Source organism: Lepidochelys olivacea (assembly GCF_965140295.1).
Source record: "Lepidochelys olivacea isolate rLepOli2 genome assembly, chromosome: 11".
NCBI lineage: Eukaryota > Metazoa > Chordata > Testudines > Cheloniidae > Lepidochelys > Lepidochelys olivacea.
In genome coordinates this window covers 50978359-51000569 of record NC_140421.1, presented here as the reverse complement: position 1 = coordinate 51000569, position 22211 = coordinate 50978359, and the positions used below count along the sequence as shown (strand labels likewise).

The window sequence follows — 22211 nt, the reverse complement described above, 5'->3', positions numbered from 1 at the left end:
TGTTAAAAATGTAAGCCCACATCTTACCTTCTTAGCATACTGAAGTGGAAATTGACATTGATATGTATGATATCAGACATTAAAATGGATCGTAGTTTGTAAAATATAGTAAGGTGCAGAGTATATTCTTGCCAACACTCAAACTCATTTTTGAACTTCTAATGTGTTTAACTTTTAAAAGAAGGACCTAAAGATAATTCAACAATAAGTATTTCAAAGCCCAAACTCCTGCCATTCTTCCAGCTGTTTGCAGGAGTGAAATCTAATATTGACCAAGAGATGAAACATTCTGTTTGGTTTAAAAAATGTGCAATTAACACAGACTGCAAAAGTCAGAGCTATTGCACAGCATAACAACTATCTCTTCTGCAGGGATCCACAGAGAAATATTCAGTATGGTACTTTTCCTTAGTTGCCTGAGAGATTTTTGAGGGTGTTTAATAATTAAAGAACAGAGCTTTATTGACTATGGTGCTCAAGAACAGCATCTTAAAAGGGCCAATCTATAAAAAATAGCTTTGTTTGAAAATAACATTGGGCTCCTACTGACTTAACCATATTGTACCTTTACAGTAACTTTTTTTTGTACTGTCCTATTGGTTATAACTCTTTGGAAAGAAATCTAAAAAATATTTCAAGACAGGCTTTCTTGCTTAGTGGCTTTATATATCCCAGGGTGTTTTTCTGAGGATCAGGACTGTATACCCTGGAGTTCAATTAGATAAATGTTCTGTCCTTAAAATTTGTCTGAACACTGTGTGAAAACAAATATTAGTTACTGTGCGTAAAGGCATAGGGCCTTACAGATAAAACCTTAAATATTTGACGCTAAAATCTGGCACAGAAAATTGCAAGGGTGAAGTTAATCCAAAATCTGTTTTGTTCTTCAAGGACCCAGTCCAGTAACGCACTTAAGCATATGCTTAGTTTTAAGCATGTCCCATTATTTTTTCAGCTTGCTGCACCCAAGCCTAATTTATCCCTTTGAATCCTTCTACCAATCTCATCTACATGCCTTCTCCCATTCTGTCCCTTATGCCCATCTTGTTTGTAATATAATCACTCCCTCTTCGTTTAAATCCCTTTCTTAAAACACAATCCTTCCATTAAGCTTTCAGTAATGGTCAGTTAAACAAGGACATTTTATTTTTAAAAAGGAAAAACTGCATCATTTTGAGTTTGGAATTTATCAGGGTCTATATGTGTTTGAGTTTGAGCCCTGTGTGGCTAAGATTGTGCATCCTCTCTATCTGTATATCACTGAGACTATTAGTACAATTAATCAGTAATTATAAAGCTGTAGCCCATACCCTAATGTTACTCGAACATAGGTTTCATAAACTGGCTTTGGAATAAGTTAAGTTTTACAAGTCAACTTTTGCCCATATGTTTTGTAGGGAGAAAAATGACCCATATGTTGTAATATTGTAGCCATAATACACATCTATTCAATATGTTTCAGTTAAAGTGCCTGAAGTGGTACAGATAAATGAGATCTGATCCATATCTATCTTTTTAAACAAAGTACATCTTCTGAGTGTTACAGACACTGGAAAAGAGGATATTCCACAGGCCCAGGGCTGCAGAGGCAAAGACACTGGAAATTCCCTAGGTTCCATTCTCCTATTACCTTCCATTTTAGAGGATATATTTCGCTAAGCAAGATATTTGTATTGTAATAACTATACTACATCAGACAGAGCCAGCCACAGTTCCTGCAAAGGGAGTAAAGTTACTAAGTGTCACTAAAGCATATAAGATGAAGGAAGTCGGAAAAGGACAGGGAAATGTTTAAAGAAAAGTGAAGTGATGAATATGTACAGTTCAAGTGTGGATTTAGGCCAAAGAAGCATTTTCCAAATGTTTTAGCAATGTAGTTATTAGTTTAAACAGGAAGAACACAAAAACAGGAGCACAATACTAACCAGACATACACTGATTCGTGTTATGCTTGTCAGAACTAATCAGATTAGTTCGAACAGCCTGCTTGGATATGATTATGTTCTGAATCATGAATTTGCCTTGTTCAGATAATGTGATGTGTTCTAGGCTCAACAGAAGCTAAATTAAGAACTTTATTTGAGGGGAATAAAACCCACAAGAGAACTATGAACCAAGCCACTATTTTTAATTGGATGTGTCTGAAACAGAATAATAGTGACAGACTATCACTGAATAATTACAGCTTAGGATACAGGAGTGTAAGAATAGAGTTCATGAAAACAAATCATGCTTGTTTGCCTTAAAGGTGACTTGTCAAAATGTATTGTAGCACCAAGGGTCTCTAAGGGAATCGGGTGAGACCACCTTGTCTAAAATAACTTTAATGTAGCCAGAGTCCACACACAGCATTGCCTGCCTCCCCTAGAACTATTAACAGGCTACTCTATCCCTGCAAAATATACTTTTGTTTAAATTTTTCCATTCCCCCAGCATCTCTTTCAAACCCAGCTCAGCTAATTTGGGATAAAATATCTGTGCCTTTAAAAAACAAAAACAAAAAAACCCAACTAATCATGATGTATTAAAAGGCCGGGGTGTGTGTGTGTGTGTTGGTTAATTTGTTTATTTTCTTGATTTCGTATTTTTGTTTTATTTTTTCTGTTTGTTTTTCTTTTAGAAACCCTATATCTCGTTTTGCTGAGGTGGTCCTTGGAAGACTGAAGAACCAGCAGATTTATTTCACCACAAGAGACTCAAAACACCTGAGCAAGTAAGAAGGAAAATATTTGTATTTAAATCTTTAAAATTGTATGGGCCTGTGTCCCTGTTCTGGCTGATAGGCAGCTCATACTGCAAAAGAATGTGCACTTCTGGAATTCTGACTGCCAGAAAAAATAGCAGATGTGTGGCTGTAACTTCTGCGACTGTGATTGTCAGTGGAAAAAAAGTATGAGTCGTGTCTTGCTGACCTCCCTCTTCGGCCCTTGTATGAGAAGAATCTACACAGCGGTGCATACTAATACCTTTACAAATATTTCTCCATATGTACTACAGCATAAGCACTAATTTTGTGAGCATTTCTCTTTTCTGTAAAGCGGTATGTATAGCAAATACATGGAAGTGGGGCTCTACTTTCTGAGGGCCCAATCCTGAAATCACGAAAGGACACAAGTAGCTTTGAATAGTTAATTGGAATCACATGAGTAGGTGTTTGCTAATCTGGCCCAAAACCTTAATATACCCTTTGACTCCTGTCATAAATATAAAGGGAAGGGTAACCACCTTTCTCTATACAGTGCTATCTATAAAAGCCCTCTTGGCCTTTCACCTGTAAAGGGTTAAGAAGCTAAGGTAACCTTGCTGGCACCTGATCCAAAATAGCAAATGAGGGGAAAAGATTCTTTCAAATCTGGAGCGGGGGAAAAAGGCTTTTGTCTGTCTGTCTGTGTGATACCTTTGCCGGAAACAGATCAAGGATGCAAGCTCTCCAACTCCTGTAGAGTTAGTAAGTAATCTAGCTGAAAATGCGTTACGTTTGCTTTGTTTTTTGGCTTGTAAATTCGCTGTGCTGGAGGAATGTGTATTCCTGGTTTTGTGTCTTTTTGTAACTTATGGTTTTGCCTAGAGGGATTCTCTATGTTTTGAATCTGATTACCCTGTAAATGATTTACCATCCTGATTTTACAGAGGAGATTCTTTTACCTTTTCTTTAAATAAAATTCTTCTTTTATGAATCTGATTGATTTTTCATTGTTCTTAAGATCCAAGGGTTTGGGTCTGTGTTCACCTGTACCAATTGGTGAGGATATTATTATCAAGCCTTCCCCAGGAAAGGGGGTGTAGGGCTTGGGGGGATATTTTTGGGGAAGATGTCTCCAAGTGGTCTCTTTCCCCGTTCTTTGTTTAAATCGCTTGATGGTGGCAGTGTATCAGGTTTTTAACCTAAGCTGGTTCCCAAGGCAAGAAAGAAATCTGTGCCTTGGGGAAGTTTTAACCTAAGCTGGTAAGAATAATCTTAGGTGGTCTTTCATGCAGGTCCCCACATCTGTACCCTAGAGTTCAAAGTGGGAAAAGAAACTTGACAACTTCAATGTTTATTTGTGGCCTTTAATAATTAAGTAAACTTCACTTTCATTGTAGGATATTGTAATAGGGTGGCAGGATTCATGTTAGTAGGCTGGCTAACCTAGTGAGGAGGGCTTTAAACTAGGTTTGAAGGGGGCAGGTGATCAAAGTCCACAGGTAAGTCAAAAACATGGAGACCAGGGAGAAGGGTGGGAATTTGGGGGGAGCATGGGCTGTTATAACAGGGATAAAGACGAGACCAGACAGAACTGGGGGTCAGGAATCAAATCCGCATCTTAGATAACTGTATACTAATGCGAGAACTATGGGGAACAAGCAGGCAGAACTCAAAATGCTAATAAATAAACACAACTATGACATAATTGATATCATAGAATCTTGGTGAGATAATATGCATGACTGGAATATTGGTATCAAAGGGTACATTTTGCTCAGGAAGGACAGGCAGGGCAAAAAGGGAGGAGGTGTTGCCTTATATATTAAAAATGTATACACTTGGACTGAGGTTGAGATGGAAATAGGGGACAGACTTGTTGAAAGTCTCAGGGTAAGGATAAAAGGGATAAAAAACAAGGGTGATGTCACGGTAGGGGTCTACTCCAGACCACCTAACCAGGAAAAAGAGGTGGATGAGGCTTTTTAAAATAACTAACAAAATCATCCAAAGCACAGGACTTGGTGGTGATGGGGGACTTCAACTACTCATACATCTGTTAGGAAAATAACACAGCACGGCACAGATTATTCAACAAGTTCTTGGACTGTATTGGAGACATTTTTTTTCCAGAAAGCTACTAGGGGAGAGGCTGTTCTAGATTTGATATTGACAAAAATGGCGGAACTGGTTGAGAATTTGAAAGTGGAAGGCAGCTTGGGTGAAATAAATCATGAAATGGTAGAGTTCATGATTCTAAAGAATGGTAGGAGGGAGAACATCAAAATAAAGACAATTGATTTCAAGAAGGCAGACTTTAGTGTAAGAAGAGTCAGGATGAGCTCTACCCTGACATCTGGTGGCAAGTTGTGGTGGGTTGTGGAAAAGAACTTCAGGGGCTGATCTCATTTGCATAGGGACACCCACCTCGCCTAGATGGTCTCTTTGGCTGCTGTAGGAGCCCCAGTTTCTTTGTAATTGGGGCAGGAAGAAAAAACTGTTATTATCCTGATTATGTGACTCAAGGACAGTGGAACTGTACTTGGCCTTTTGTTATGATGGAGGGACTCACCATCAACTAAGCAGCACTGAGTAGGCAAGGGTTGTGGGTTCCAAAACCCAGTGAATTGAGAGCGAGAGAGGCTGGGGATAGGTATTAATGCCTGGTGGTATGGGCCCTGGTGGTTGTCCTACATGCCAATTGTACCTTCTCCACTGTGGAATATCAGAGCTAGTTTTGATTCCACTAGGAGTCTAGTTACAGGCTGCTGAGCTGAATTCACTTTGGGCCAATGGCGCACCAGCACTGAGGCTCCCCTACTACAAACTGAAATCACTAAAGAGCTGAAATCACTGAGTGTTGTGTTAAGTAGTGGGGGGAGGGCTGAAGATATATTGCAGAGCAGTTCGCGGGACAGCTGGAGCAGCTGGCAGAGCAGAGTGGCTGGCATAGCAGAGCAGTTTGCACGATGGCTGGAGCAGCTAATGGGATGGCTGGAGGGGCAGAGTGGGGCGGCTGGTGGAGCAGAGCAGTTTGTGGGATGGCTGGAGCGGCTCATGGGATGGCTGGTGGGGTGGGGTGGAGCAGAGCGGCTGGCAGAGCAGAGCGGAGCACAGCCCCACAGAGAGGTGGGGCAGTTGGCTTCGGACCATGTAAGGTGCCTCTTAACCCCCCCATTTCCACCCAGGTTGGGAGGTAAAACTCTGCAGATAAACTTTTGAACTCTGGGGCTGCACTGACCAGGGACAGAGACTTTTGGGTTGTTGGACTTTTGGGACTTTGGGTGACTTTTGTGTTATGAATCCTGTGGTGGTGTTTCCCCAACATGAGGCCACCTTGTTTTCCTCTGTTATTAAAAGGCTTTTGCTACACTCTGACTCTGTGCTTGCAAGAGGGGAAGTATTGCCTGTTAGAGGCGCCCAGTGGGGGTGGTATATATTCCCAGGTCACTGGGTGGGGGCTCGAGCCAGTTTTGCATTGTGATATTGGAATGGAACCCCTAGATATTGAACCCAGCCCTTGTTGCTGCCAACTCGGATGGGCAGAAGCAAACTCTGGAAGTTGGTACATTGTTACATTAGCAAACTCTGGAAGTTGGTAGGTACATTGTTACATTAGCAAACTCTGGAAGTTGGTAGGTAAGATCCCATGGGAAGCAAGTTTAAGGGGAAAAACAATTGAAGACAGTTGGCAGTTTTTCAAAGAGACATAATTAAGGGCACAACAGCAAACTAACCCACTGCGTAGGGAAGATAGTAAGTGTGGCAAGAGACCACCCTGGCTTAACCAGGAGACCTTCAGTGATCTAAAAAAAAAAAAAAAGAGTCCTACAAAAAGTGTAAACTAGGTCAAATTACAAAGGATGAATATGAACAAATAAACAAGTATGTAGGGACAAAATCAGAAAGGTCAAAGCACAAAATGAAATCAAACTAGCAAGAGACATAAAGGGTAACAAGAAAACATTCTACAAATACATTAGAAGCAAGAGGAAGACCAAGGACAGGGTAGGTCTGTTACTCCATGGGGGTGGGGGGGGATAACAGAAAATGTGCAAATGGCAGAGGTGTTTAATGACTTCTTTGTTTTGGTTTTCATCAAGAAGGTTGGTGGTGATTGGACATCTAACATAGTGAATGCCAGTGAAAATGAGGTAGGATCAGAGACTAAAATAGGGAAAGAACAAGTTAAAAATTACTTAGACAAATTAGATGTCTTCAAGTCTCCAGGGTCTGATGAAATGCATCCTAGAATACTCAAGGAGTTGACAGAGGAGATATCTGAGCCATTAGTGATTATCTCTGGAAAGTCATGGAAGACCTGAGAGATTCCAGAAGACTGGAAAAGGGCAAATATAGTGCCAATCTATAAAAAGGGAAATTGGGACAACCCAGGGAATTACAGACCACTCAGCTTAACTTCTATACCCAGAAAGGTAATGGAGCAAATAATTGAGCAATTAATTTTCAAACATCTAGAAGGTAATAAGGTGACAAGTAACAGTCACCATGGATTTCTCAAGATCAAATCATGTCAAACCAACCTGATAGCTTTCTTTGACAGGGTAACAAGCCTTGTAGATGGGGGGAAGCAGTAGATGTGGTATACCTTGACTTTTGGTACTGTCTTGCATGACCTTCTCATACACAAGCATGATACAACCTAGATGGAGCTACTATAAGATGGGTGCATAACTGGTTGGAAAATCGGTCCCAGAGAGTAGTTTTCAGTGGTTCACAGTCATGCTGGAAGGACATAATGAGTGGGGTCCCACAGGGATCAGTTATGGCCCTGATTATGTTCAATATCTTCATCAATAATTCAGATAATGGCATAGAGTGTACACTTATAAAGTTTCCGGATGATACCAAGCTGGGAGGGGTTGCAAGTGCTTTGGAGGATAGGATTAAAATTCAAAATGATCTGGACAGATTGGAGAAATGGAAGTAAATAGGATGAAATTCAATAAGGAAAAATACAAAGTACTCCATTTAGGAAGGAACAATCAGTTGCACACATACAAAATGGGAAATGACTGCCTCAGAAGGAGTACCGCGGAAAGGGATCTGGGCGTAACAGTGGATCACTGTTGCAAAAAAAGTGAACATCATTCTGGGATATGTTAGCAGGAGTGTTGTGAGCAAGACACAAGAAGTAATTCTTCCACTCTATTCCATACAGATTAGGCCTCAACTGGAGTATTGTGTCCAGTTCTGGGCACCACATTTCAGGAAAGATGTGGACAAATTGGAGAAATTCCAGAGAAGAGCAACAAAAATGATTAAAGGTCTAGAAAACATGACCTGTGAGGAAAGATTTGAAAAAAGAAAAGGGTTTGTTTAGTCTGGAAAAGAAAAGACTGAAAGGGGACATGATAACGGTTTTCAAGTACATAAAAGGTTGTTACAATGAGGAGGGAGAAAAATTGTTGTTCTTAACCTCTGAGGATAGGACAAGAAGCAATGGCCTTAAATTGCAGCAAGGGAGGTTTAGGTTGGACATTAGGAAAAACTTCCTAACTGTCTCAGTGGTTAAGCACTGGAATAAATTGCCTAGGGAGTTTGTGGAATCTCCATCACTGGAGATTTTTATGAGCAGGATAGACAAACATCTGTCAGGAATGGTCTACATAATATGTAATCCTGCCATGAATGCAGGAGATTGGACTAGATGACCTTTCGAGGTCCCTTCCAGTCCTATGATTCTATGGTTAATACAGTGTTAAGGGATACATTTTCAGATTGGTGCATGTGGGATCAGAAGTAAAGTTTCACTTGACAATAGCAGCAGTGGGTGTACAATAAAAATCTGATATATATCCATAAGTGCAAAGAAATTCAGAGTTATGACTGGCACACGATTCTCAATCAGGTCCTCTGAATGAATGGTTCCATTATAAACATATATATCATTATTATTGCGGCACTGTATATGGTCTGTGAAATCACCTACTCCTGTGATGGTCATGCCCTTAATGTTGTTTTAAGTAATCTTTTATTTTTTCTAGTTGTACCATAACAAAGTCTGAAAAGACAGTGAAGAGATGAGGATCAGTGTGGTTGAGTGACCAACTTTGTGGGTGTTGTGTAGATGGGCAGAGTGCAAGCTGTAGAACACTACCTGTTAGCCCATTGGACAGGGAAAATGGATTGAGTATAAATAAGAGTGCAATAGTGAAAACTCGCACCCATGAGGGTAATGCAGATTTACACCATTATACTAATGGGGCTTGTTAGTTTCACATCCTACTGATCTCTGGCTTTAGGCTCTGTTTGGACAGGCAAAAAAATGTTTTGTAAATCATGTTAGCCTGTGCTAGTGTTAACCCAGCTAACAGGTCTGATGGTGTTTGCTATCTATGTTTTAGCCTAGGAGGGAGTAATTCAAGAGTGCTAGGCCTGTGTTTTAACAGGACTTTTCAGTCATGCTACAGTAGCTCAGCTGAGCTAATATGACTGAAATACAGACTTTTTGTGCAGGTCAAGACAGGGCCTCACTAGTTTTTGAGGTATAGGAGATTAGTGAAAACGCAAGTTTTTTGTTCTTTGTATTTAGTACGTGATACAACAAATTTCAGTTCTGTGGAGCCGAAAGTTTATGCAGATATCTTTTTTTTTTAATTATTGCAACCTTTCATGCTTACCTAAATCCGAGTCCCCCTTGAGATTTATAGAGTTGAGCCCTCTTTTAAGGTACAATATATTTTGGTGTTTACATTCTTTTCTGCTTGCAAGATTAGACAGCATTGCATTGTTTTGTATGAATAAACATGGGGAGGTGGGTGCGCCTGCAAGTTGCTTGCTAACGTACTTTCTAAATGTCTTCTGGCTCACAATAGCAAGTCAACTGTATACTTGGGCTGAACAGGGACAGAAAACTGCAGGGACATGAGGAAACAGGTAGAAGGTCTACAAATGTTTTAGGCATTTTGCCTAACGGACAAAAATCTGAACTAATAAACAATTTTAGAGAGACTCTGACAAGTTAAAATGTGCAGTACTTTATTTTAAGAAAAAATTGAGCCTAGTTTACTTTTCACTGCTTATGCTGTTTCTTTAATTTTGCATTTTTCTCATCCTTGGCATGACAATAGAGTAGCAAGTTTCACTTCTGTTTCTTAGACAATTTCTAGTTAATTCCAGTTTGTTTCACCTTTTTTTCCTTTGTATTTAACAAATTGATGGAAACCTTTTTCATTGGGTCTTTAGGTTTTGTAAAATTTTATTTTTTACAATACCTAAATTTGAGACAAAATTTGAACTTCATGATGCCCCTTTAATTACAGTCATTTCTGAAAGAAATATTCACAGCAATATTTCCAGAAAAGAACTGGAACTTTGGAAAAGGCAGGCTGAAGCTTAGATTTCTGGAACTGTTATAAAAATAAGACATTTCATCATCATTCATTGTACGGGGTTTATGACTATTAAAGAAATTAGAAACCTCCTAAAGGCATTCATATACACGTTATTCCTCTATTACAGCCTCATTAAGCACACTAACAGTAACATTTAAAAATACATTAGTTCAATGGTCAAAAATGACATTTAAGAACCCACAAACAAAAGAGAAAAAAATCACTCTACTTAACCAACCTTCTCAGCAAACGCCTGAATAACTACCGTAGAGAGGTTGTGAAATGAGCCTTCCATTGACAATACCTTCTCCTGATCCCAATGTGCACGAGGGATTGTTAACTTGAGCATCCCAGTTGATCTTAGCTCCCAGGAGAGAGGTGGTGTCTAATGTACACAGGGCCAAATCATAAAGGGCATTTTGATTAAACTTTCTTTAGAAAGGTTTCTAAAGGCAGTAAGTGTACCCAGAATAACCAACACCCTACTGGCTAAGGAACCCGCCTCAACGAATTGAGGCCTAGGTTCAAGCGCTCATGCTGGCTAATTTGTATCTCGTACACCACAGGTGAGTGCTTTTCTGGTGTGGGTGGGCCTTTCTCACTGTTTCTGGGTTTTTTTAGGAATTTTTCAAAGAGTCTCACTTTCATTCTGCATCAGAACAAAATCAGTTTTCATAATTGCAGGGTCTTTTCTTTTTTTCAAAACAGGATTGTTGTTTTCCAGACAGACCTCGTTCTTTATTAGCATGAAACACCTCTAAGATCTCAATCCTGCAAGAGGATCTGTGCGTGGGTGTGTCTGCATGAATTAGCTTGCCGGATTGAAGCAGGCAGCTCTATTCTCTACTTCAGCGGTTCCCAAACTTGTTCCACTGCTTGTGAAGGGAAAGCCCCTAGTGGGCCGAGCCAGTTTGTTTACCTGCCGCGTCCGCAGGTTCGGCCGAATGTGGCTTCCAGTGGCCGCAGGTTCGGCCGATTGTGGCTTCCACTGCTCCAGGCCAATGGGAGCCGCTGGAAGCGGCAGCCAGTACATCCCTCAGCCCGAGCCATTTCCAGCAGCTCCCATTGGCCTGGAGCAGCGAACTGCAGCCACTGGGAGCCATGATCGGCCAAACCTACGGACGCGGCAGGAAAACAAACTGGCCTGGCCCACCAGGGGCTTTCACTGCACACGCAGCAGAACAAGTCTGGGAAACACTGCTCTACTTGGTGACATTTCCAAGTGGTCTTCAATCCTATGTAGAGTGAATCCAATGTGTGAGTGACAGATTCATTGGTAAGTATGGAGAGGATCTCATCCAGTAGGAAAGGTCACAAACTACTTGGCAAGCAAAGATTTCCAGAAAATTACTGGTCATTGCTGATGATGAGACAATCAATAGGACTATTACATTGTGAATAATGGTAGCAAAAAATGGGCATCCCTCTTTGACTACCAGTGCACATATAATCTTAGTTCACCAGCATCATCTTTGTCTTCTCTGGACTGAGTCTCCACCATCTAGCTCCTATCCAAGCGCCAAGCTCAGACACTGGAAAAGCATCCTATCTTAACAGGATGATTACTTTAAATATATAAGAATGGTATTTTTGGGTCTGACCAATGGTCCATCTAGCCCTGTATCTTGTCTTCTGACAGTGGCTAATGTCAGATGCTTCCAAGGGAATGAATGGAACAGGGCAATCATCAAGTATACATCTCCTGTCGTCCAGTCCCAGCATCTGGCAATCAGAGACTTAGGGGAACACCCAGACCATGGAGTTGCATTCCTGACCATGTTAGCTAATAGCCACTGTTGGATCTATCCTCCATGAACATATCTAATTCTTTTTTGAACCCAGATACAATTTTGGCCTTCACAGCATCCCCTGGCAACGAGTTCCCCAGGTTGGCTGTGAGTTGTGTGAAGAAGTACTTTCTTTTATTTATATTAAATCTGCCCCCTGGTTCTTGTGTTATGTAAAGGGGTCACTTTCTCTACACCATTTATGATTTTATAGACCTCTATCATATCCCTACTTAATCATCTCTTTTCCAAGCTGAACAGTCCTAGTCTTCTTAGTCTTTCCTCATATGGAAGCATTTCCATGCCCCTAATAATTTTTGTTGCCCTTTTCTGTACCTTTTCCATTTCTAATATATCTTTTATAACTTTGACACAGAAGAGACACACAAGGTGGCTAAATGACATTTTTGAAGGCAATTATTGGTCAAAAGAAATTCTCATTTTCATAGGCATTTCATAAATCGTACAATAGGGTGCTTATAAGAAAATACCTGATGTATTAGTGTTCATTTAATAAAAACTATGATTGCAAATATATTTCAAAATGCTCATGGTGCTGGCTGAGATACACAGAGATTTTGCTTGGCCACCACCGATAAAGTGATTCATTTTAAATCTTATAAAGTGTAACACACTTCATCTGTTTTATCATTGATTAAACAAAGTGATGATGCAACAATTAATGCCAGGTGGTCACAGCCAAAAGTCATCTGGCAGTGTTCCACTCAACGAAGTGTGCAGTTCAGCACTTTGTTGTACTGCTGAGTCAAAACTGTGAGTAAGAGGCACACAAATGCTCTCATGTGTATATGTGTGGAATTTATCTTTTTTTCATTGCTATTTTCTATGGAGAAATAACTAACATATACACTTTGAGTCTCTGATTTTGTTTCTTTTTGTTGTTGTTGCAGATAGGCTTATTTTTTATAACCCAATATTGCAGATGTATCTAATGAATGCAATGCTATGTGTGTGCACTTTTAGCTACATGATCCAGTACTGCTTTTAATTAAAGCTGTGTTGGAATTTCCATTTGAAGAAAATATTTTTGAGTTTCATCAGGAAAAAATTTACCCTGGACTCAAATATAAGAGATTTTTGATGCGTCTAAAAAAAATACTAAATAAGGTTCATTGTTAGTGACTAGAGGAGAAGCATGTTCTTGTGGAAACTTCAGGACTGAGAGTCAGGAGATCTAGTTCCATTCTAAACTCTCTCATAAACTACTTGTGTGAACTTGTTTTTTTTCTGGTCCCAATTCAGCAAAAGACTTAAGCTCATGCTTACAATTAGACATGTTCTCAAATCCCACTAAAATAAATGGGATTTAAGCACATGGTTAAATTTAACACATACTGGAGTGATTTGCTGAATCAGAATGGTTTACTGACTTGGGGCCTTAGCTGATAAAATCAGCAGTGAAAAAATTTCGTTGGGAAAAATACACAGGACCAGATCCTAAGGTGATGCATAACTCTGCTTAAATCGGTAAAGCGTTGCCAGCTAACACTAGCTGAGGATCTGGCCCATCCTCTGAGTTCTGTGCAGTTTATAAAAGTAAGACAGAACAGTAACATTTTGAATCCAGCAGTCTTGAAATTTTCCCTTTAAAGTTTCTCTCTAAAAAATGGTGACCAGTCACTGGAAAGACGGACTAATGTGAGTTATGCTTCAGTTTTCTGGGATTGTTATTTATTTATTTTTTTCTTCTCAGCTTGAGCCGTACTAAGTGCCCTAACACAATCAAAACATGAACTCTTGCTAAATATCTTGGGCGTGTGCCACATATAACTCAAGGAATGTTTTAAGTAACTTAACAATCAAACTTTAAAAGAGCGGTTTCTGATAATCTATTAAATATACACAATTGAGAGGACTCTCTGAAAACATTTATATAGATCCTTTATAGAAATAAACCCTTTTTTCTTCAGAAATCTTTCCAGAATATGTTCCTTTTTTCTTTTGCAGCCTTGAAAGCCAGTTTTTAAAATTTTATTACTGCTATACAATGTTTTATAATAAAGAGCAACTTTATAGCTGTCTTGTGAGTTTATTTGCACATATAATAGATAAATGTAGAAATTGCTAGTTTTTATGGGACTAATCCTCATAGTTTTAAAACCAACAACAAAATCCCCGCTGACTTCAGTGTTGCAGAATCAATACTTAGATGCAAAGGGATAAAAAGAAAAATAATAATAATCATACTTTCTTGAGATTTTTCCCTTTCTTAATATGTTTTTGAACATTTTTGGTAAAGTGGACCTCCTCCAGGTTTGACTTGGCGTGCAGTGACAGCAAATGAGCATATAAAATTACTGCAACATGAGCTGTGCCATATCTAGACACAAATGATTGAAATAAATGAAGACACCAGGCCAGATCCCCAGCGAGTGTAAACTGGCATATCTCCGGTGAAGTCAATGAAGCTACAGCAAGCTGAGGATCTGGCTCACAGTTTTTACATGTTAACACTGAACTTTGTGCTGAGATCCCGGCAAACTCCCATTGACATCAGTGGGGCCAGGACTTCACTCTGTGTCTGGAAAGCTAAACTGTGAGTGCTTTCATACTTCACAAACGAAGAGAAAACTTTCTGAGTGGGTCTATACAATCAATGGGAGAATCCCAGAAATATTACACAGAGTCCCCCGAATCAGTAGGGTAAATCAAACTGTATAGCAAATAAATATAGAACCAAGCATGTCAGCCCACCAAAGCTTTAACAGATGTTGATCTACATATTCTAAGTAGCAAGCAGCTTGAATTAGCTCACATGGAAAATCTGCATTTACCCCTGGTCTTACACTATTAAGCTTGTGTCTGACTTTTAGAAATAGTGTTATAATTTGTCAGGGTGCATCCTTCCCAAGATTTCATATTTGATAACAGCAGATTGTTTCATTCTTATTGGGTGTGGCAAAGTGAATTCAGGTGAAATATCGGTGCTCCTGCAAAGCCAAAGAAAAATGTGTTTTGCATGGGGGAAAGTGTTTTTCTTCATCTTTTTGCATTGAAAAAAAAATGGGGTAATCTAATCTAAAATCCCCATTACTATATTAGTCAGCAAAGTGCCTGGCCTTGTCACTGCTAGATAAAACATTATCATACATATCGTAATTTTGCTTTCACAAGTAGGAGTTAACATGTGGCACTTGGGTTGTAAAAATGCTCTTTCTTTAAGAATGAAATATAGTAAAAATCTAAAGTCCTAAAACAAGGCTGTAGTTTTGTTGGCTTGCTTTTGAGTTCAACAATTCCTCCAGTAATCATATGTACAGTAGAAAATAAATCTCTGTGCTAAAGAGAAGAGGAAAGAGAAAAGATTTTGCTACTGAGAAATCTGTGGTACCTGGCTATATTAGAGCTGGTAAGTAATTTAATAATAAAAGAATTCTGAACCACTACTATTTCCTGAATAATAGTGCTAACTTCAGCTCATTCTAGTTCACAGAGTCATTTTATTTTTAGTCACATCTGTTCAGACAACTCCAAAGTATTTGGAAAATATTTGTGATGGCTGTGACGATTATTTATTCATTTTTTTTTACCAGAAAGTGCATTATTCACAATTTTTTATTTTTCTATTTAAAAATATTCAGTCATCCGATCAGGAAGCAGAAACAATACAATGTGATTAAGATCAGAAGCAAAATACACAATGTGAACTACGGTTTGATAACCTACTATCTGAAAATTGTTCTCACAAACTATTCAGGGTGTTATGAACAACAAATACATCTGATCAGTTTGGGAAAGATTAATGGTCCATCAAAGGAACTAGCATGGTCATGACTAGTTCTAGACTGGACACTGGGTGAATAATACATATCTTTTCATATTGTCAAAACAGGAATAATTTTCAAACTTGGGCACCTAGAAATAGCTTAAATCCATATTGATGCTCCTAAATATCTATTTTAATCACTTAACTCAAAAGTGAGGTTCCTAAATATCAATTTAAGTATCTAACTCTAGGTCGTTACATTTGAAAATAGGGCCCAAAAGTGTGCCATAAGTAAACTAGGTGAGTCAGAATTTGAATTGCTTTGTGACTAAATTCTGATTTGGCCTCACACCTTCCAGTACTGCCTTTGCAATCAGATACGGTTACCACAGCACTCAGATTACCAAAATGCTCTGTACTGAGTCCTGTGAATAACTCTGAGGCAGCACCTTTTCATGACCTCAGCCAAATTGATGGGTTTTTGAAGAACTGTTGCAGTAGTCGATCAGTTGTTTTAAGTTAGGGCTGTCTTAAAATCCACTCCTGTTCTAATCTTAAAAATGAATATGAAAAGCTGCCCCAAACAGATTTAATAGATTTAGAGTGCTCACTAGTTTACTTACAGATGAATCTTCAATATGTAATTTAGGCGTGACCTTGTGATACAGCAATAGAAAAACAAGATAGATTTCAGATGTATGTCACCTATGCATTAGTGACCCAGCCTCTGCTTGTGAATTAACAACTGTGTGTCTTGTGTCAAATGTTTTTCTAATACCTGAGGAGCTGAGAGCTTCTCTACATTACAAAGGTTAATTGAGGAGCATGCATTAGTTTCTTTACTTGCGTGGCAGCTCCAGGACAGACTAGAAAGATGAGACTGGCTCCTCCTATGTACAAGGAGGGTTTGACAAGTCTTCCTGATTGATTGTGCCCCTCTTTTGGGGCTGGGCACAAGCACAGTCTTTGCACTTTCCTGAACACAGATGATGTAAACTTAGCGCCATCACCTGCATTAGACTGTGCCACATAAAAGCATAGTTGTGGCAACGTTGGAGGTGCTCTTTATTAATTACTGATACTGTGTCTGGATCTGTCACTAGTGTGCTGGTCTGTACCATGATAGCGGGTATTTCACCCTAGGGTCTGACTGAGTCGCAGACCTTAACCCTTCTCTAATAGTTGCCCTTAAAGGTGGTTAAGAGGTGAGGGCAGAGTGAGTAGCCTTAATGGCTCTAGACCACTCTCATGATTAGATCAGAAGCCTTGTGATACATGAGGAAACCCAGTGTTTGCACATCTGATCGTCTAATGCCACATTTCTTGCTTTGTCACAGTCTCTTTCCATTACAGCAGCATCTTTCTCAATAGTTTTCATATGTGTCATCTGTTGTCCTCCTCTTTTCCCTCTTCCACCAGATGGGTAACTGTTCAAGGGCTTGTCTTGGAATACGTTTTTGACATCTGTACAACATGTCCAAATCACTTCAGCCTTCTTTCTTTAATCATTGGCTGCACCGGGGTGGCCAACCCGAGCCGGAGAATAAGCAAGAATTTACCGGTCTGCATTGCCAAAGAGCCACAGTAATATGTCAGCAGCCCCCCCATCAGCTCCACTCCCCGTTCCCAGCACCTCCTGATTGGCTGTTTTGTGGCATGCAGGAGCCTCGGGGGGTGAGGAGCGAGGGCATGGCAGGCTCAGGGAAGGAGGTGGGAAGGGGTGGAGTGGGGGCAAGGCCTTTGGTAGAGCCAGGGGTTGAGCTGTGAGCACCCCCCCGGCACATTGGAAAGATGGTGCCTGTAGCTTCAGCCCTGGAGTCGGTGCCTAGACAAGGAGCCGCATATTCACTTCTGAAGAACCACATGTGGCTCTGGAGCCACAGGTTGGCCACCCCGGTCTACACAGTCTGTTGACCAGTCCTTTGTTACACATCAGTGTTGGTCACTTTATGCCACCAGCGGACACCAAGTATTCTCCTCAAACATCTCTGATGGAATTAAGTTTCCTGTTCTTGTAAGGATCTCCTCATTTTTTCCAGTTATTTACCAGTGTTGAAAAAGCTCCACTTGCTTTCCAGATTCTTGCTTTCACCACCTAATGGAGTTGTGTGATTGTGCTTCCAAGACATTCAAAGTTGTTAATCATGATGCACCCATTGCTATCAGTCACATATGTACTATCATTACAGACTCCACTTTCAACTATCATGATTCATTTTCTTTTGGCTGGTTCTTAATCCTACTTTGGCAGATTCACATTTGACATTGGTAGTGATTTTTTTCATGCCATCATCGCCTGTGTTCAATAGAACAATGTGATTTGCAAAGTCAAGATCTTGACATTTTCCTCTACTTCACTCCAGTATCTTCTTTTTGCAACACGTAATCTATCACAATGTAGAAGACAAGGGATAATAACATGCAACCCTGCCACACTTCAGGGATGATATCAAACCGATTAGTCTCTCCACTTCCTGTCTTTATACAGCATTTTTAACCTTCATACAGCATTGTGATCAGTGACACTGTCTTTCTAGAAAAGCCCATATTGTCACAAGATCTTCTGTAGCGACTCTATGAAGGTGCTCTAAAGCTCTGGTGAAAACTAAGTTCAAAACTAGTCTCCTCTGGCAGGCAAGCCCTTTCTTAATCAATCATTTCAAGGTAAAGATGTGATCTACACACAGTCATTTCAATCTGAAGCTTGCTTGCTCATTACACAATTTTTCATCTGGATCTAGAGTGATTCTGTTCTATCTACTGTACACAACACTTTTCTGGGTACTGCAAGTAGAGGTATCCATCACCAATTATCATACACAAGGTAGTTACATTTCTTTGGTAATTTACAGATCTCACTGTCTTTCAGTCTCCAGGCAGAATTCTTTCTCCCAGCCTGTATCACAAAGTTTATGCATTTCATGTGTTACCATGTCCTCCTCAGCTTTAACAGTGACCTTATCTTAATCAGTGACTCTGCTGTTTTTCAGCTGCTTAATTGCTTTCCTTCTTTCTGCTTCTGAAATTTCTAGCAGAGAAATATTGAACTATTGCTCTCATGGGGAGGATCCAAATCAGTTTGAACAAGAGAGAACCAGAATGAGTTCTTCAGATGCACAGGAAAATCTGGGCTTGCTAGGAGCATGTAAGTTGGTTCTGTTCTGTTCTGTTCCTGTAACTGAAGAGGAAATCCCAACTGATTTATCTTGTAGGAAAGTTAAAATCAGATTATACTAAATCTGCTGGCTGTAGGCTGTTGCTTTAAAATCCTTTTTTTCTTTTTTTAATGCTTTGTTCTAATTGCTGAATAAAAATAAGTCTTTTGGTTTCTATCACTGGTCTCAGGTTCCGAAAGGGAGGAAATACAGGTGCCCAATACCTAATCATATCTGCAGGGTGATGAACAGTTGGTATTCATGTGGTATTATACCCAGGCCCCTGTCTAAGAGTGGAAAAATTATGAGATTTTACCCCAAGACTGGTAAGGGACAAGAGGCTGAGCACCTGAGGCAGTTGCTGCCAGAGAAACCAGAAAGGGGACTGCTAACCCTGCAACTGTGACCGTAGGAAAAAGTGTGGGCCACTGCTGACCCTTCCCCCCCGAACTGGCCAGCAGTAGTGGAGCTGCAAGATGGGGCAAATGAATGCTGCACCGCCTGCAGGATGGGGGGAAGGAGCTGCTTTCTCTCTCTCCACCATTTCACATGCTAAGTAGAATGAAGAGAAATAGCTTGCAGAGGACTGTAGGCTATGTTCCCTCTAATTTGTTACATCCACATGCAGAATCAATTTTGTTATGTGCAACAATATGGAGGTCAGGTGTGGCAGGGGATGGGGCCGAGGGATTCGGAGTGTGGGAGGACACTCAGGGCTGGGCAGAAGGTTGGGGTGCAGGGGAGGTGAGGCTCTGGCTGGGGGTGTGGGCTTGGGGGCAGGGCCAGGGATGAGTGGTTGGGGGTGCAGGCTGCCCAGAGGCTGTGGTGGGGAGAGAGGACTCCCCACAGCCCCCTCTCACGGCAGCAGCCAGGAACTGGGGGAGAGGTGCCTCTCCCCAGCCGCAGCAGCTCCAGGGCTGGGGGAGAGGTGCCTCTCCACCCTGCATGCCTGCGCAGCCTTTAATAGGCTGCTGTGTGGCCGCACAGCTTAGAGAGAATTTAGACTGTCGGAGGATAGTACCCTTAATTCCACACAAAAGAAGGGAAATCTTCCTCTCTATTTTTAAAAATAAGTAATTGTTAATTCAATTGTGCTACAAACAGACCAGACAACCCAGCAGCACCCTGAAATACTCTGCTTTCCCTAGTAAACACACTTTAACTTAACCAATCACAAGCATTAATTCCCATAACAAATGGTTATCTAGTTTCTACACTGCATTTCTCAAAAAGCCACAAGCCTAAGATCAAAGTTCACAATTTTTCTCAGCTATAAGAAGCCTCGTTCTTTAGGTATTCCAGACTGTAAAGGGGAAACTAAGGGATGCTATTTAGGACCTCTCCATCTCTCTGGATGTATTTCAGCATTATGATGCTCAGGATTTACAAACAACAATACACAACAATTCTCTTTGTGTTGTAACATTAATTTTATTTATTTTCTCCACCATAGAAAGGACAAAGCATTCTTCTTCAGCTGAAAAAAATCCTCTAAAGGCTAAGAACTTTTCCAACATCCTTTTCATTCCCCTGGGCCAAAAGTAAGATCTGAATATTTCAGCAGTACGCCAGGGTAACCAAAATCTAAAGAAAAATTTGTCAGGTCAGTTAAAAAGAAGCCAGACAAGGCATTTGTACATGCACATTTAAACTTATGCTTGAAATGACCCAAATTTCCTGTCACATGTTTGTTTGTTTTTCACCCCTGGACCTAGATAGTCATCTGCTTATAGGTCTTGATCCAGTCTCCATTTAAGCCAGTTGATAAACCTCCATTGACATAAATGGTGCAGGAACAAATCCACAGAAACCATTTCGACTGAAATTACATTAGCCAGCAGCTTAGACTCTCCTATGCCTGTCATCTATGTAAGTACAAAATGTTTCCATATTTTTTGTGCTGTTTCTCATTTAACTAAGTGGGAAATTTGAATATGTGCCACTGGTGCAAAATTTTCAATAGACATCAAAGTGCATCTGTCTTCTAGGCCTGTTATTCTAAGGCTGTTGTATTTTATCTCTCAATGTGCTTGAGTAATGTAATGCAAAGAGGACTCACATTTTGAGCGAAACTCCACAAAAGTAGTTGCATGGGTGTGCGTCTCCGCTGCACAATACAAAACCCGCATTGTAAACAATGATTCTGACTGTGATTCTGATGGTGGCACCACTTGGACGTACTGTGTTAATCACATTGTCATTAATTAATCCAGCCAGCATCAGAACTCTACTAGGAGGACCGGGATGTAACTCAGTCCTGGCAGGACAAATATTCAATTCTACTTGCCTGTTCATGAGCAAGTGTTTATGGTCGTTTCAAAGAAATATTTATGAAGCCTTCTAAAAATGATACTCATTGCTGACTAATGCCACTAGGCACTTGTACTATATGGTAATTCCAGTATTCACTGGCATAATTGTAATTCCTCTGTGGGGACAACGTTGGACTTTGAATGTAAGTAGGGGGAAGTGTCTTTGAATAATTTTTATTGTCCTCCTGTGCCCGCTGTTCTTTAAGTGAGAGCCTGTCTATGAAGGAATTTCTGTCCTCCTAGACTCCCTCCCCCATGCCCCTGCCCCTACATTTAGAAGACTGAGCAAATTGGGAGGGGTGAACTTGAAACCCTACAATATTATATTGCTAACCTGATCACAACCCTACTGTATTTTCCTGTCTGGAAGTCCTATTGAAAGTCAATGGACATGATTCTGATCTCACTTATATCGCTGTAACTCTGTTGACTTCTGCTACTGATTTACAGTGCTGTACGTAAGACTAGAATCTGGTACGCTGCAGTATCTGATAACATTTGCTGTATGTTGGGACAGACAAATCACCTCAGATAAAATAAAATAAAAACTTTAAACTTAAAGGTCAAAACTCTCTTTAGAGGTTTGAAAATATTTGGTTAACGTTGGTTCCCCAGCAGTGGCCGCAGCAGCACTATGACAGAGAAACTATTTCCAGGGTATTTCCAGTCCAGCTGAAACTGGATATGATCAGAAATGTAATGAAAATGCCTAATCTTGGGAGACACCCAAACCAGAGAGATTTGGATATGCTTTGGGGACTCTGTATGCCTTCTAAAGTACACAGAGTGTTCAAATCTTTTGAGGTTCACCCAGCATATGTTATCTAATCTGGTAAGTGACCTCACATTGGAGATAAGTGGTGATGCTACTACAAAGGACTCAGTGATGAATTTGATTAACTTTGCCTGTGCTGTGCTAGACAAAAAATGGCTGCAATCAGCTTTATACTCTTCAACCCTCTCCTCTATGGTAATTCTGTATAGCCCATGTGAGAAAAATAGGATGTTCTGTGTGATTTTAGGAATATGATGTTTTTTATTAACATATTTTAACAGGAGTTTGTTTCATGTATGTGTTGTGGATGGCTTTTCATGCAAATAGATGTTATGTTAAGAGAGTGAGCACGCAGGTTGAAGATGTCAGCTGTATTTACAAAATGCTTTTAAAAGAAGCTTCTTAACTCTGATG

At 40.2% G+C, this 22211-nt stretch overlaps 1 long non-coding RNA gene across 1 annotated transcript in view; it reads left to right on the top strand.

The window, feature by feature from the left end:
* Positions 1 to 22211, top strand: part of LOC311528138 — an 81808-nt gene that overhangs the window by 21357 nt on the left and 38240 nt on the right. The window contains exon 2 of the long non-coding RNA XR_014713522.1: positions 2621 to 2713. This is a non-coding gene — a long non-coding RNA (uncharacterized lncRNA). The remainder of the gene's footprint in view (positions 1 to 2620; positions 2714 to 22211) is intronic.